Genomic DNA, 13,722 nt, shown 5'->3' on the forward strand with positions numbered 1-13,722 from the left:
AAGTTTGAAAATAAGAAAAATGATTTTAAATTAAATTTTAAGTTTTAGTAATTTTAAAAGAAAGTGATTAAATTTTATATCACGATGAGTGGTATGCATGAGGGACTTGCTTGGCCAGAATTTCCAATTGGCGCCACATTTCAAAATAAGAAGAAACGACTGGCGCGCTGCTGTTAACCGTGTAAGCGAAGTCTACGTCAATAAAGAAGAAGATAATATCAGCGCATAGTAGATAAGGTTCGATGGCTAATCGTACTTGGACTACTAAAACCAGCGCTTTGTGCAGTCATAATAATATAAATCCTGTAAATCGAACTTATAAGTCAGCAAAACGCCTTGTGGCGGATAAAAAATTTAAATTTGCCACGTCTTTAATTTTTATTCCCACCAGTTCTGTGGTATATCTGAAAGTGTGAGCTCCCAAGTGTTTGAGTCTTAATCGCTCAAACGTGGCACATTCAAGTAGGAAGTGTTGATATGTTTCCACCTCCACTTCTTCGATACAGCTGTTGTAGCAGGCCTTCGGTAAGATTGTCAACCACACGGCATGAACGCCGATAGGGCAATGGCCTGTTAGAGCCCCAACAGCTAAGGTGAGACTAGCCTTACAGATGGAAAAGCGCTCACTTGATCTCTTGTGGTCAATCTCGGACTAAAAGGATCTTGCATTTGATCATCGCGTCGATCGTAACCTAATGTTGCCAGATTACCGCGAAGCTTAGCTGTCCCTTATTAGAACAGCATATATTGTATTATGTCGCCACAACGTGTATTTTAATACTTTAACTCATATTGAAAAAAAATATTTAAACAACACTTTGAACAAATTGAAATAAGCATGTTAAACTTTGAAGGAAATGCTGATTAGATGATAATTAATTTTATTTTTTATTATCGCCTTACATTTTTTGGACGCTATATGACACTAGAATCCATTATTACTGTAAAGCAAGGCTCGTTCATGCAAATAACAAAGTTGTGAACGCTATGCTCATAATATTATTGCACTCTTTTTAAATTTTTGTTAGTCAGCTGGTTTTTTATCTGCACTTTCCGCACGAAATCAATTAGAAATCATTTAAAACACTTTCACACAACGGCACACAAATGGTGAAGCTTACACCATTTGCCGAGTTTTCGATATTACCGAGTAATGCGCGAGTGTGACGTCAGCCTCGTACGTAGACATGTTTGTACGGCGCTACTAATATGCATAAATACGAAAAGACAATGGCCGCCGCAAGAAATATTCACTGAACACTGAACACCGTTTTTTTAAGAAAAACTTTCATCCACTCATTGACACCACATTAATAGCTGCTTACCTTTTTACGTTCTACGGCACTATGTGCATTTTTCGCTGCTGCTGTTGCCGCTTGTAGCACTTGACTATTTGCTTCGATGGCGTTTTTGACGTTTCCAACACTATGTGCGTGTATGAGTGTGTATTTATGCGTGTGTGTTTGTGTGCAATATCCGCATAAGACTGCTGAGTTGTAAGATAGTTAACAGTATTCTTGCTCGTCTGCTGCTGTTGTTCTTCATTAGTAGTGGAAGGTGGCCCCCATTTTTCACTTTTTGCCCGCGTGGTAGAAATATACATACATATGTATATGTATGTAGAAAGTAGAATGGCAGTAGATAGAATATAAAGATTTTGTACACTAATTTTGCAATTCTACTGCGCGTTTCCCGGCCACCAAAAATATTGAGTCACTTTATTTTACTTTCGCGTAGCTGAAGATGTTCAAAAGCGCGACGAGCGTTGCCACATCGACAATTTGTTGGCGCATTTTCTTAAAAACAATGTAAAATATTTGCAATTTATTTTACGTATACACACGACAACGTTTGCGGCGTGGCGGCTATTTCCGCCCTCAACAATGTGAGAAGGCAACGAGTTACAGCAACGGCGCCGCCGACGAAACGGATGAAAACCAAGCCCACATATTCACGCGCACAAATATGTAATAATGTAATGTAAAAAACAAAATGAACGTAATTAATATACGGTGTAACGACGATAACAAAGTATTAGAGTATATCACAGTTTAATGCCGAACGCTTTCAAGTTCTAAGCGCGACAGGCAGTAGATGATGGTTGACTAAGGGGACAACGGCCACATTAGTGCGGGGTGGTACGCGTGATTTGGTATGGCTGACAGTGTGATGAGCGCCACTCAGCCAGTAAGCCAGTCGGCTGCTTTAACCGATTAGCGTCGAAAAACCGATTGGCGCCTTGCGTTTTCTTATTTTTTGTTGTTGTTGCTGCTGCTGCTGCCACCCTGCACAATTCAAGCGATAATGGCGGCTTCAAAGTACACAATTGGCCAATATTGCGAATTTCACGTCGCGTTTGCTAAATTTGGTGCGCTTTGTTGGATTGCTACTAACTCTATACACAAATTCACAAAATGCAAAAACAGCAACACGGAATTCGATTTGTTCCCCGATGACAAGGCCGCTAAAGATATGTATGTATGTGCTGCTGAATAATTATTTTATTTTTATGAATTTCCCATTTGCGCTTTGATTCTCATATTTTGTACACTGTATGCGTGCCTGTATGTGTGCGCATTTGTGTATGTTGAGTATGTATGAATGTAGACAGACAGGTACCCCGTGTGTGGATTTGCTACTATGAATTGCTGTTGGCTGACAATTGAATACTGTATTCAACAGTGCGGCTGAGCTGTGGCGAACGAGTGACTTCGCTTCAGAGTTCCGGCGATTTCAAATCAACAAAACGTTGGTAGACGACTAATAGAAGAAGACAGCAGCCGACCGCGGCGACCTCCAGTAACAAACGAGCTGCATTCTTTGTTAGGGTAAGGCGTGGGTGACCACAGTATCTGGTTATTGGTCCACTATTTCTTACTATATAACTACCCAGTTGCGAATTTAGTTTTCGAAATAGTATTAAACGTTGTCGTTTTCCAAGTATTTACATACATACTTGTATATACCAGTTGAGAGATTCCCTTTTAGACGCTTTTTATTTGATACTTTCTTGGTATTTATTTATACATTTCGTTTGCTTTGTCGTTTAATTTCATTTTGTACAAATTTAATATTCAGTGAGACATTTCCCGAATATTTCAAGTAGTGTGTAGCGATGTTTGGGGCTTCGTTTATTCTTTGAAGTACTATTCATACAAAACCGCCTGACCAGATAACAAAAACAGTATATGTACATATGTTCAAATACATAAAAGCCGAACAACCAACAGCGCGTCTCGAAATAAGTAAAAGAGCAATGACGACGGATGTCTACTACGGCACGGGACGACGAGAACGACACCGACACCAGACAACACGACCAACAATCAAAGCGACATGCGAAGCACTGAAATAGTCTAGTTACGCGCCTGAGTAACAGAGTACTATACGCTCAGCGGAGATTCCTCGCGGAAATGGACGGCCGCATGTACCGGCGACTCTCTGACGTGCGCTCATAAATGCATTAATGAATGAGTGCTCTTTATACAGCAGCAGCAATGGTGCTACGCTTGGCATACGGACTCCAGCTGGATGGCTCCCTCGTGTTTAGCACATACATTTGCACATATGAACATGCGTCTGTTCATGTTATTTGTTTGTTGTATGCAGAGACTATGCGTTTGCTAAGCATTACGTACATATTCTCTTGATTTGCGCCGCTCTCGGCTGGCTTCGTAAACAGCTGGTGCACGTCATAAGGTGGCGGCGAAAACCGCCAATATTTAAGTCACTAGTAAGTACTCACTAGTTCGCTCGCTGCACAGTGATACCATAAGTGCACGAAATAATGGATTTCACTTAAACTGCGGAAATTATTGATGCATGAAATTATAAATATTAATTTTATACGCGAGTATTTGTTATAAAATCTCTTCAATTAAAGCGGTTTAAGTTGTCAATCTAGTTGACGCACGCTTGGCACTTCAACACACTGTGCTCACGCAGTAAACATTTCGGTTAGCGTTAGCGGTTTAGCGATACCACCAATCTATAACCAAATAATTTGCCAAATTATATATTCAAAATGGTTTAAGACAAGCCAAAATAATATTGTAGAAATTATAATATTTCCAACGAAATTCTTCAAATTGCATATTTAACTTATAATAAGAAGAGCGCAAAAACGCTGCTGCGCTGCTACTGTCTGCGAAGCACTTGCAGCCAACCACTTCATATTGGCGGCTGAATTCGTGTTCCGCCCTAAAATACTCGTAGCAGTGAAAAAGACAAGGTGAAGAAAACACACGAACACTCAAATGCGCAATATGGCGACGTCAAATGTTAATAAATCAGCTAAGCAACTAAATAGTAATAAAAACAAATGCTGTTACGTTTACCTGCAGCACACTTTATCAAGCGGGCTGAGCCAGCCAGCTACTCTTTCACCTTTTTAAAAGGCACTTCAAAATTTTAAATATTTTCCGAAATAGTTAAGACCAGTGAACCCGGCCGGTGAGCCAGTAAATTCGGTACTAAACGTATGCGTCACTGCAAAAATTTTTGTGAGTCCCGAAAGCAGGCGAAACACTTAACTTAGCTAGCAGAGAAGAATTGAATAGAGAGCAACACAACAGAATTGGAGGGCATATCAAAAACTGTTTGTGACTTTTTATCTCCACTGTCAACAGCTTCATACGTGCGGTTTGACATTTACCGAGCGATCGTAGCTCAAAGTTACTAAATTCTTTCGAAATGTTTAAGTGTATAATTATATTAAATTTTCTGTGTGATAGCGCTGCGAAAATGTTGGAAAATTAATTTGATAATTGTTTACAAAAGGGCGGCTAATAAAGCAATAGATTCTTAGTAAAATGGCATAATAAAGTACACAAAAGAGGAAATATAAATAATTATACTAGTTAGTGGTGGAGCAATACGCGTGTCCCCCCTCAAACCAGCTACTCTTTTGCGAGCGTCGAATGAGTGCAGGAGGAGTACGAGCGAAAACACTGAGTAATGGAAAGGAATATGAGCGCTAATCACTTTTAAATGCGTTCTCGCGCAAAGGCGCACATAAAGTCTGCGTGAACACCCTGTCGCGTTCGAATATGCATAGCATTGCATGTAGTTTTCCAGCATGCTTGCCGCTCTCAGCAATGGTAAGAGAGCGGCAACTAAACTCGTTTGCCGAGTGTTCGCATTTTTTATGGATGCTAGATAACTGGCGGAGATTGGGCCGGCACATATCAGTACACAACTGTGTGTGTGTGTGCCGCCGGTATTGTATGTGTGTTCGTGCGCCGGCTACCAACACATAGCAATCAACACACACACACATGCACATAGTTACTGTGTGACAGTGAAGTTGAGGCGAAAACAAAACCTAAACGGAAGTGACGTCGCTGATTGCTGCGCTGGTATCTAGAAGCTGTTGTTGTTGTTTTTCTGCTATCTCAGTATTTTCATTCATTTTTTCTTTACAGGCCCCCCTTCTGTTGGAGTAAGCTGAGTTATTGTTGCTGCTGTCGGCAGTCAGCCGACGTAACATTTCGCAAAAATGTAAACAAACAACTTGACAGTTGCAGCCAAGCCAAGTCAATTATCAGTCGGCAGTAGAAGAGTGTTGCCAGCTAATAAGAATTAATGTCAAAAGGCTTTGAATGACGACCTCATTTAAGTAGTGTCTGCTTTTTGCGTACATATACTATACTTATGTACATATGTATGCGAATATTTGCGTGTTCCTCCATGTGATTGCATAAGTCTGTATATGAATACAGTGATAGCATATATTGTGTTTTTGTTAAAGGTAGTTTTTTTATATCTTTTATTTTTGGTGGATAAATATGTTAATATGATTTTTTCCAAAATTTCCTTTTCTTTAGATATCTAGGATGACATAAGGTAGACAAGTACGAGTAAGTAGTTAGAGTGACAGTCTGTTGAAGCACCTAGACCTTTAGTAGTAGCCCCTTTGTGATACCACTGGGAAAATACATGCTTAATAATTTTTCGCGTAAAAAGGGGGTTATATACGGTTCGAATTTTCAAAAAAATCAATTTTTTATTTTATTTTTTATGTACATACATACATATGTATATTTAAGAATACACACAGAAAATTTCATGTCGTTCCGGTGGATATTTTCGAAGTTACACGCAAATTTGAAAAGGCTTTTCAGAGTGCTTGGAAGTACGAGGCCAAACTTTGAACGCGTTTTTCTCAAAACGATGTTTTCAAAATTGGTGACCAACATTACTCGAAAACGGCTGAACCCATTAGTCTCAAATTTGAACACGAGTTTTTTAAATATATTTATTACTAATTAAACGAAAAGTTTTTCTTACTTACAAATATTTTATTATAAACAATTTAAGGACGAAATTTTGGTCAAAAATTGATTTTTTTTTAACTGGAAATTTTTAAAAAGTTTTATTTTACATATTCCTTTGATTATTTACTAGATTTAATATTACTTTAATGAAATCTGTTTGGTTTCTTAATTTCATAGGATCCAGTACAGAGATAAGTGGTCACCGCAAAAAGGGTTTTTAGAGAAGAGCTGCCGGAGATCAGCTGAAGTTCCTTTCCAAATAAATATTTTTAGTGACGCTAAGTCTTAAAATACAGTTAAAAGATACTATAATATGTGTACAAACTTTTGGTCAATAAATTTAAAAGTTTTCTCAGAAGAAATTCTAGAAAATTTGTTTTTTTTTATATTTTTTAATTTGAATGTTCCACAAAAACAGTGATATGCCACTATAAAATCATGCACTGTTACAAAAACGTCTATGAGTCTCATGTTTAATCCTTTTTTCCAAACTTCAATACATCAGCTTATAGCTTTGGTCTTGGATACAAGTGCAGCAGGTGTTAATTTGCTTGTAGTGCAAGATTTGAAACAGAAAAGCAAAAAATATTTGCAGCAGCCAAAGTAAAGAATTACCAACAAAGTGGGAAAAAATCATAGAAATGTGTGCAAAAACAAAACATGAAGTGGATATGCGTACTTGGCAAAAGGATCGTGGGAAGTTTTCCCGCAAACCTAATATGCTTAAACCATAACAGCTACACAAAATGAAATAAATGCAGCGACATGGCATAAAAGGCGAAAAAACGAAATAAAAAATAAGTACAATCAGTATAAGACAAAAAAAAAACATAAAAAAAAACAAATGAGTCAAGAGATAGATTTTTTAACACATATTTCTGCTGCTCGCACACACATGGCAACCAAGAGGTAATGAAAAAGTGAACTGTAGTTGTGACTGCGCGGACTTAGCGCGACTACCGACAATAAACGACTTAGTGGAAACGCATTTGTGGGGTTTGGGTGCGCAATTCTTACGTAGCAAATCTGTATTCTAATTGATGGAAGCGGTCGTGAAAGGATGCGCAAGACAACACAAAAAAATCATAGAGCGGCAGAAGATAAAACATAAAAAAATGTCAATGCAAAAAATTTTACTCACGCTGTCAAAATCAGGGGGCCTCAGACTACGCATAAACACAGGCATATGCAGGGCGAAAAAAAAACAATGTACGCCATAAGAAATCATAAGAGAAAAAATGCTTGAGTGCGTATAACAAAATCTGAGAAAAAATCTTATGGTTTGTGAAAAAAAAAAGTTGTCGAAATTGAAATTTCACACATGCGACGGCGCCGCAACGCCGAAAAAGGGGTGAGCTTGGGTTGAAACACTTTTACTGCTGCTGGTGAGGATGGTGGTGATGCTTCAGTCACTGTGCCATGTTGTTGCTATTATATTTGCTGTCGGTATGTAAAACGCAAAGTCGCAGCAATCGACATGTTCACATGTTACTCACATATACATATGTACATAAGTAGATATGTAGCTAGCAAGGAAATAAGCTGCAGTGCTGCATATCGACAGCAGACTAGTGCCTGGATGTTAGCAAACATGTGGCATTGTAGCAGCCATGCTAGATGGAATAGTTTGCCGAGGTGCATTTGGAAAAAAGAGGCATGGGATAAATTTGAGCAGCAAGCAAAAATGCATTTGAATATACAAGTAAGACTGTTTCATATATACGAGTAAATTTGTATATGTATATATTTAGGTGCTCAAGTGCCAGGTTAGCACGATTGGAAATGGTAACCATGCACATGTCAAGAATTTTGGCTAACTAGAAACTCGAAAACAAGACAATGAAATGCAAATCTCACTATTTAACAACTATTAGATTGAAATTATTAGCCTCTAGTGACTAGCAGCAGTAAGCGTTTATAAATAAATTTTGTACTTTCTTAAAGGAAATACTCTTTTTAGCTAGCGGCTTGGTAATCAAAGACTGAGGGTAATTCAAATAAAGGAAATTTTGTTTCCAAATAGATTTCATTAATTTGAGCTAATTAGTCGATAAGACCTTGAGTTAATAACGGTAGCACAGTTATAAGATACCAAAAATATGGGGAAGGAAGAACAAGAGCTCTCAAAATAAACAGCGCTATAGAAGACCAAATTGTATTCCGTTCCCACGACAATTGGATCTATATAACCGAAACGGACGACTTTTTACCCGTCAAGGGCTGTCAACTCGGCTGCAAGCACCGAGTAGTAATTCTTCAGGAATGTTTACTGCCGCAACAATAATCAGATTATATTATGCGTAAACGACTAGACTTATAATGTATAACCTGAGTATAAATATACATACGAGTATAGTGTGAGTTTCCAAAAAGATATTTTACCAGAACTATTGAAAATGAGGTTATGTTGAAAAATAAAGTTTCATTTTCGATGCATTTCATTGCTTTGTTAGCTAAACAATTCGAGGTTTTGATGTCAGATCGCAGAACTATGACAAATTAGCAGCCGCAAAATAAATATTTAAGAATATGAAGCATGAACTTGCGAAAGGGGTTAATGCATGCAAAGCTACTTTAATTTTCATAAGTAATCTATATATAAAATTATATATATCGATATATAAAGTTTTCAAATCAGCATACATACATTTTTTTAATAATTCATATATTAAGAGTTTGTTGGAAGTTTTCTTTAACACCTATAAATTAGAGCAGCAAAATTCGGAGTAAGAAAGAAAATATAATTGAAATTAGACAATTGATACAAATTATTTTGTATTAGAAGACAAAAACTAAATACATCAAAAATATGAAAAAAAAACAAACGATTATGCGTTCACTCGTTCACAAGTCTGCCAAAATGTATAAATAAGCAACTATGGTCTCGTCGTCGTTGCGGTCGTGGCCGCCGTCACGAATACGAATGAATTTGTGAAAGAGTGAGTGGTGGAACAAAACATATCAACAACAATATACATATGTATGTATGCATGAATTATTCCCGCCATTTTGTAGACCAAATACAAATAGGAGTTGTTGCTGCTATTTTACGTGGTTTGTTATTGTGTGTGCACGAAAAATGACAGCCGGCGCAGCGACGTCAAGCAATGTCAACATTTTCTGTTTTTAAAGCAACAAAAATGGCAAGAACAATGATAGTGAAGGTAAGGCTGCTAATTGTGATAAAGATTAGCAACTACTTATAACTATAATATACATATATGTATGTATGTACATAGTATATAGATTTTTTAGGAATACGAGCCTGATAGTGACGTTGCTGGCCTACGTGGATTCGACGACTACAGTTTACTGGTAATTAGAAAATCTAACAATTAATAATTGATTTTCGCGCACATTGTAAACTTTAAGGTTGCTGAGTGAGTAAAATGGTATTGTTATTTATTTGTTGAAGAAAACATGTAAGGTTAAATTAAAAATATTGTATTGGTTATTGCATTCAAACACAAACTTGGTAGAGTATATGTAATATGTTGAATTCTTATGGGAAAAAATGCAGACCTCTATTTTTTTTAGCTAGTTTTATATAATTATATAAATGATTTTTTTTTTTAACTACAATTAATTTTAAATTGTCACATATAAATTAAAAATTCTTATAAATATGTAAACAAGCTATTAAGAAGTTTTATTTACTAAATTTTTCGGTAATAGCCCTAAAAGTATGCTTCGCATATTTTGCATTTTTTATTAATGATTATAAATAAATTTCATATAATTAAATTATTTTAACGAAAAAATATATAATGAAATAAAAACTTATAAAAATTCATATATTTATTTCTGTTGGGAATCGATATGAAAGTATTGTGGGAAAAATACTATTTTTACACTATAAATCACAGCCAAAGCTGAACCTCATCATCTCCACAATGAAAATAAAAATTATAAAAAAATAAAAAGCGTAGCCAGTTATGTAAATCTGTTAGCTAACTGAAATTTTTAGAGTATAAATTAGAAATTACGGCTAATTATATTTGTAACTTTATTTATTTCTGATCGAAATTAAATTGTAATTCTAACATTTTGGTAACAGTTACTAATTTGTTAAGTTTGACAACAAAAGCTATAGTGAACGCCTAAAAATAGGCTTCTTACATTAAAATTTATTAAAATAATTATATTTTCTAAGCAGTAAAAACGAACGAATTTATCCAACGTATATTGTGAAATTTCACTTGTTTATTAAAAAAAATGTATGTATGTACTATGTAATTTAGGTATAAACTTTTTATAAAGTATCATATATTGTTTTTTACCATACAAACCGAACGTTCAAATCATATTATTGTATGAAACACTTTTTTATTTGAAGAGATACTTTAACGAAATTCAGTGTGTGTTATTGCTCAAAGCAACGGTACAATCTATGAAGAAATTTTTCAGATTGGAACACTATAGCATATAGCTGCCATATAAAGTGATCGATGAAAATCATGTCCTTGTATGGGACACTTTTTTATTTGAAGAGATATTTTAACGAAATTCAGTGTGTGTTATTGTTCAAAGCAACGGTACAATCTATGAAGAAATTTTTCAGATTGGAACACTATAGCATATAGCTGCCATATAAAGTGATCGATGAAAATCATGTCCTTGTATGGGACACTTTTTCATTTGAAGAGATATTTTAACGAAATTCAGTGTGTGTTATTGTTCAAAGCAACGGTACAATCTACGAAGATAATTTTCAGATTGGACCACTATAGCATAAAGCTGCCATACAAACTGATCGATCAAAAATATGTTTTTGTATGGAAAATTTTTTTATTTGAAGAGATATTTTAACTAAATTCGGTGTGAATTATTGCAGAAAGCAACGGAACAATATATGAAGAAATTGTTGAGATCGCACCACTATTGCTTATAGCTGCCACACAAACTGATCGATGAAAACTTTCATGTATGCAATCTTTGGTATTTGTGAAGGGTATTATAGCTTGAGGCCCTATGTTCCACCTAGGAACTACGGGAAAATATATATACATATATATATGCATATATTATAGCTTCGGCGCAGTCGAAATTAACGTTTTTTCAAACATATTATTTATAATGGAAATTTTATAAAAGAGCAAATACTTTAGTCAAATACATTTCAAATATACTTATAAATATATTTATTACTAATTAAAATAATTATAATATGTACATACATATGTATCTATATACAGAGTTTTACATTTTATGAAATATTTTTAAAGTTTTAAACCCAACAATTTGTTAACTAATAGCTTATACGCCGATACCCACAAAACACTTAAGCATAGTTAACTAACTTATGTTCTATAACAGTTCCTTCTCAACACTTGATAAGAAGCGACATTCTATTGACTTTTCTAATGCACATGTACATAACTGAATTTAAAATAAGCCTAAAATTTATAAATATATTAAATGATTGTTTAAAACTCACAAGTCTTCCGAGTGACGTCGTTTTCCAATTTACTTTTTATTTATATGTGTGTGTGTGTTTTGGTGTTTCAATACTTTTGGTCTGTTGCATTAAAAATATGTATGTATGCGTGTAGTTGTTGTAGTAACGGTTAACGTGTTGTTGCTGTTGCTGCTGTCAATATGGCGGCAGCGGGATTAACGTTTCACAACTTGCAAATGTTATCAACAATTTATGGCAAACAATGGCGACGTGTGTGTATGTGTGAATTTGTGCGTATTTGTCATTTGGTAGATTTAACTCAATAAAAGTTAGCGATAACACAATTAACAATATATAACAAATTTAATTTAACTTTTCGATTTTCAACTCCAAAACATGTGGCAACTACCATTATTCATTTTGCATTTTCATAATAAAAGGTTTGTATAAAAACAAAACGTTGCACATACAATCATTTAACTTTTGCCAAAAACATTAAAAAAAAATTTTAACAAACTAAATTTAGTGCACGAAGTGAAAAACAAAAAACAATAACAATAACAAATGTACGCGTGCCAACGATAGTTAGTAAAAGTTTAACATTTTATTGCCACATCATTGATATGTTCGGCAGCACACGCCTGCTTTGAGCGGGTTTCGCTTTTGCGTTTATTTGTCCAGAATTGAACGTTGGCGGTGGGTGTGGAGACGGCGGTGGCTTTCTTTTGCGCTTTTTTGCACGTAAATTTTCGCATTTATGCCACAAACAACTAAAACACATTGCCTGTGACGCCCAACAGCGCTCGTTGCAAGCGTTGCTCCTGCTGCTTGCTCACGCCGTCATGCAAGCCAGACAAATTCTCAGTCCATTCATGATGTTCATTGCCGAAGTTAAAGTTTCAGTTAGCTTAGAATATAATTTTGTTGACTCTTTTAGCGGAAATTGTTAAACAAGTTTCAGTTATTAAACAAGTTAAAGTTTCGGTTAACTTAGAATATAATAATTTCGTTGGATTTTTTTGCGTGAATTATTAACAAAATAAAGTTAAACAATGATTTTTGTTGTTGTAATTTTGCACTTATATTTTACGCCAAATAATTTTGTCAAAACTTTTAATTTTCTGAATGCATTTTTATTGAATTTAATTTTAGTGTTTTTTTTTAGGGTTGACTTGCGGCGCTACGACGGACGCGCACGACAAAGTAATTGTTTTGCTTGCGTTTTCAATGAGAAACTAAAGTATTGTAAAACTTGGTGTTGCATTTTGACTGCTGCTACCAGTCGGCAGGCATTCCAGCGCAGACAGACGGACGTACGCATTTAGCTAGGAGGGATGAAAGAACGCTAGGTCGCAGACGCAAAAGAGAAGGGAGGACTGCACAATCAGCAGGAGGTATGCTCATACGAAGCCAGACAATTGTTGTTATGTCTGCAACTGCAAGGCAGGATGCATAGCTAGCTGTGTGAACGGTGTAGGTATAAAGAGAGAGAGCACGAAAAAGTGGACAAGCACACATATACTATATATGTACGTATGTATGTAAATATATTTTACGACCAGAGAGCCAGAAAAATTAAATTAAATTGGAAAAAATTTATGAATACCGGCAATTCAACGTAATGATAGAGTACTGCGCATGCAACATACAATGCCAGCTTCAGCAACAACAAATAGAATAGTTATGAAACCGGCTTGCGACTTTAAAATGCCAAGTACCGCAGTGTAAGAACTTTGAGCCAAGTGCTAGTAATCACAACACTTATGTTCAGCACTCCCAGTAGAGCTTATCAGTTGACGAACCCGACATTACACGAGCTTAGTTCAGTTTGTAGCATTTTAGAATTAGAATGCGTTAAGTCAGAGTTGTGAGTACCTACCGAAGTAAGGACCATATATTTGACTGAATATTTAAATGAAATTTGGAATTTTAAAATAAAAGTTTTTGATATGTTTATAAATATCCTCACCACCTTTGGTCTCTTGAGATAATACAAGACATTCTTTTACGTTCTTTTCATACAACATAATAACATACCGAAGAGAATGA

The 13,722-nt window shown here is 35.5% G+C and overlaps 1 protein-coding gene across 5 annotated transcripts in view; it reads right to left on the reverse strand.

Annotated features, from left to right (window-relative positions):
• Positions 1 to 13,722, reverse strand: part of LOC105231605 (transcription factor E2f1) — an 81,181-nt gene that overhangs the window by 31,926 nt on the left and 35,533 nt on the right. The window contains exon 1 of one of the 5 annotated variants that reach the window (XM_011213002.4): positions 4,338 to 4,606. The exons of 3 other annotated variants lie outside the window; for them this stretch is intronic. The gene's annotated coding sequence lies outside the window, so the exon portion shown is untranslated. Of the gene's footprint in view, positions 1 to 1,325; positions 4,268 to 4,337; positions 4,607 to 13,722 lie in introns of those variants that run through there. One more of the 5 variants, XM_011213001.4, reaches the window with a different exon arrangement.

This window comes from Bactrocera dorsalis, chromosome 2 (assembly GCF_023373825.1).
Source record: "Bactrocera dorsalis isolate Fly_Bdor chromosome 2, ASM2337382v1, whole genome shotgun sequence".
Classification (NCBI taxonomy): Eukaryota; Metazoa; Arthropoda; class Insecta; order Diptera; family Tephritidae; genus Bactrocera; species Bactrocera dorsalis.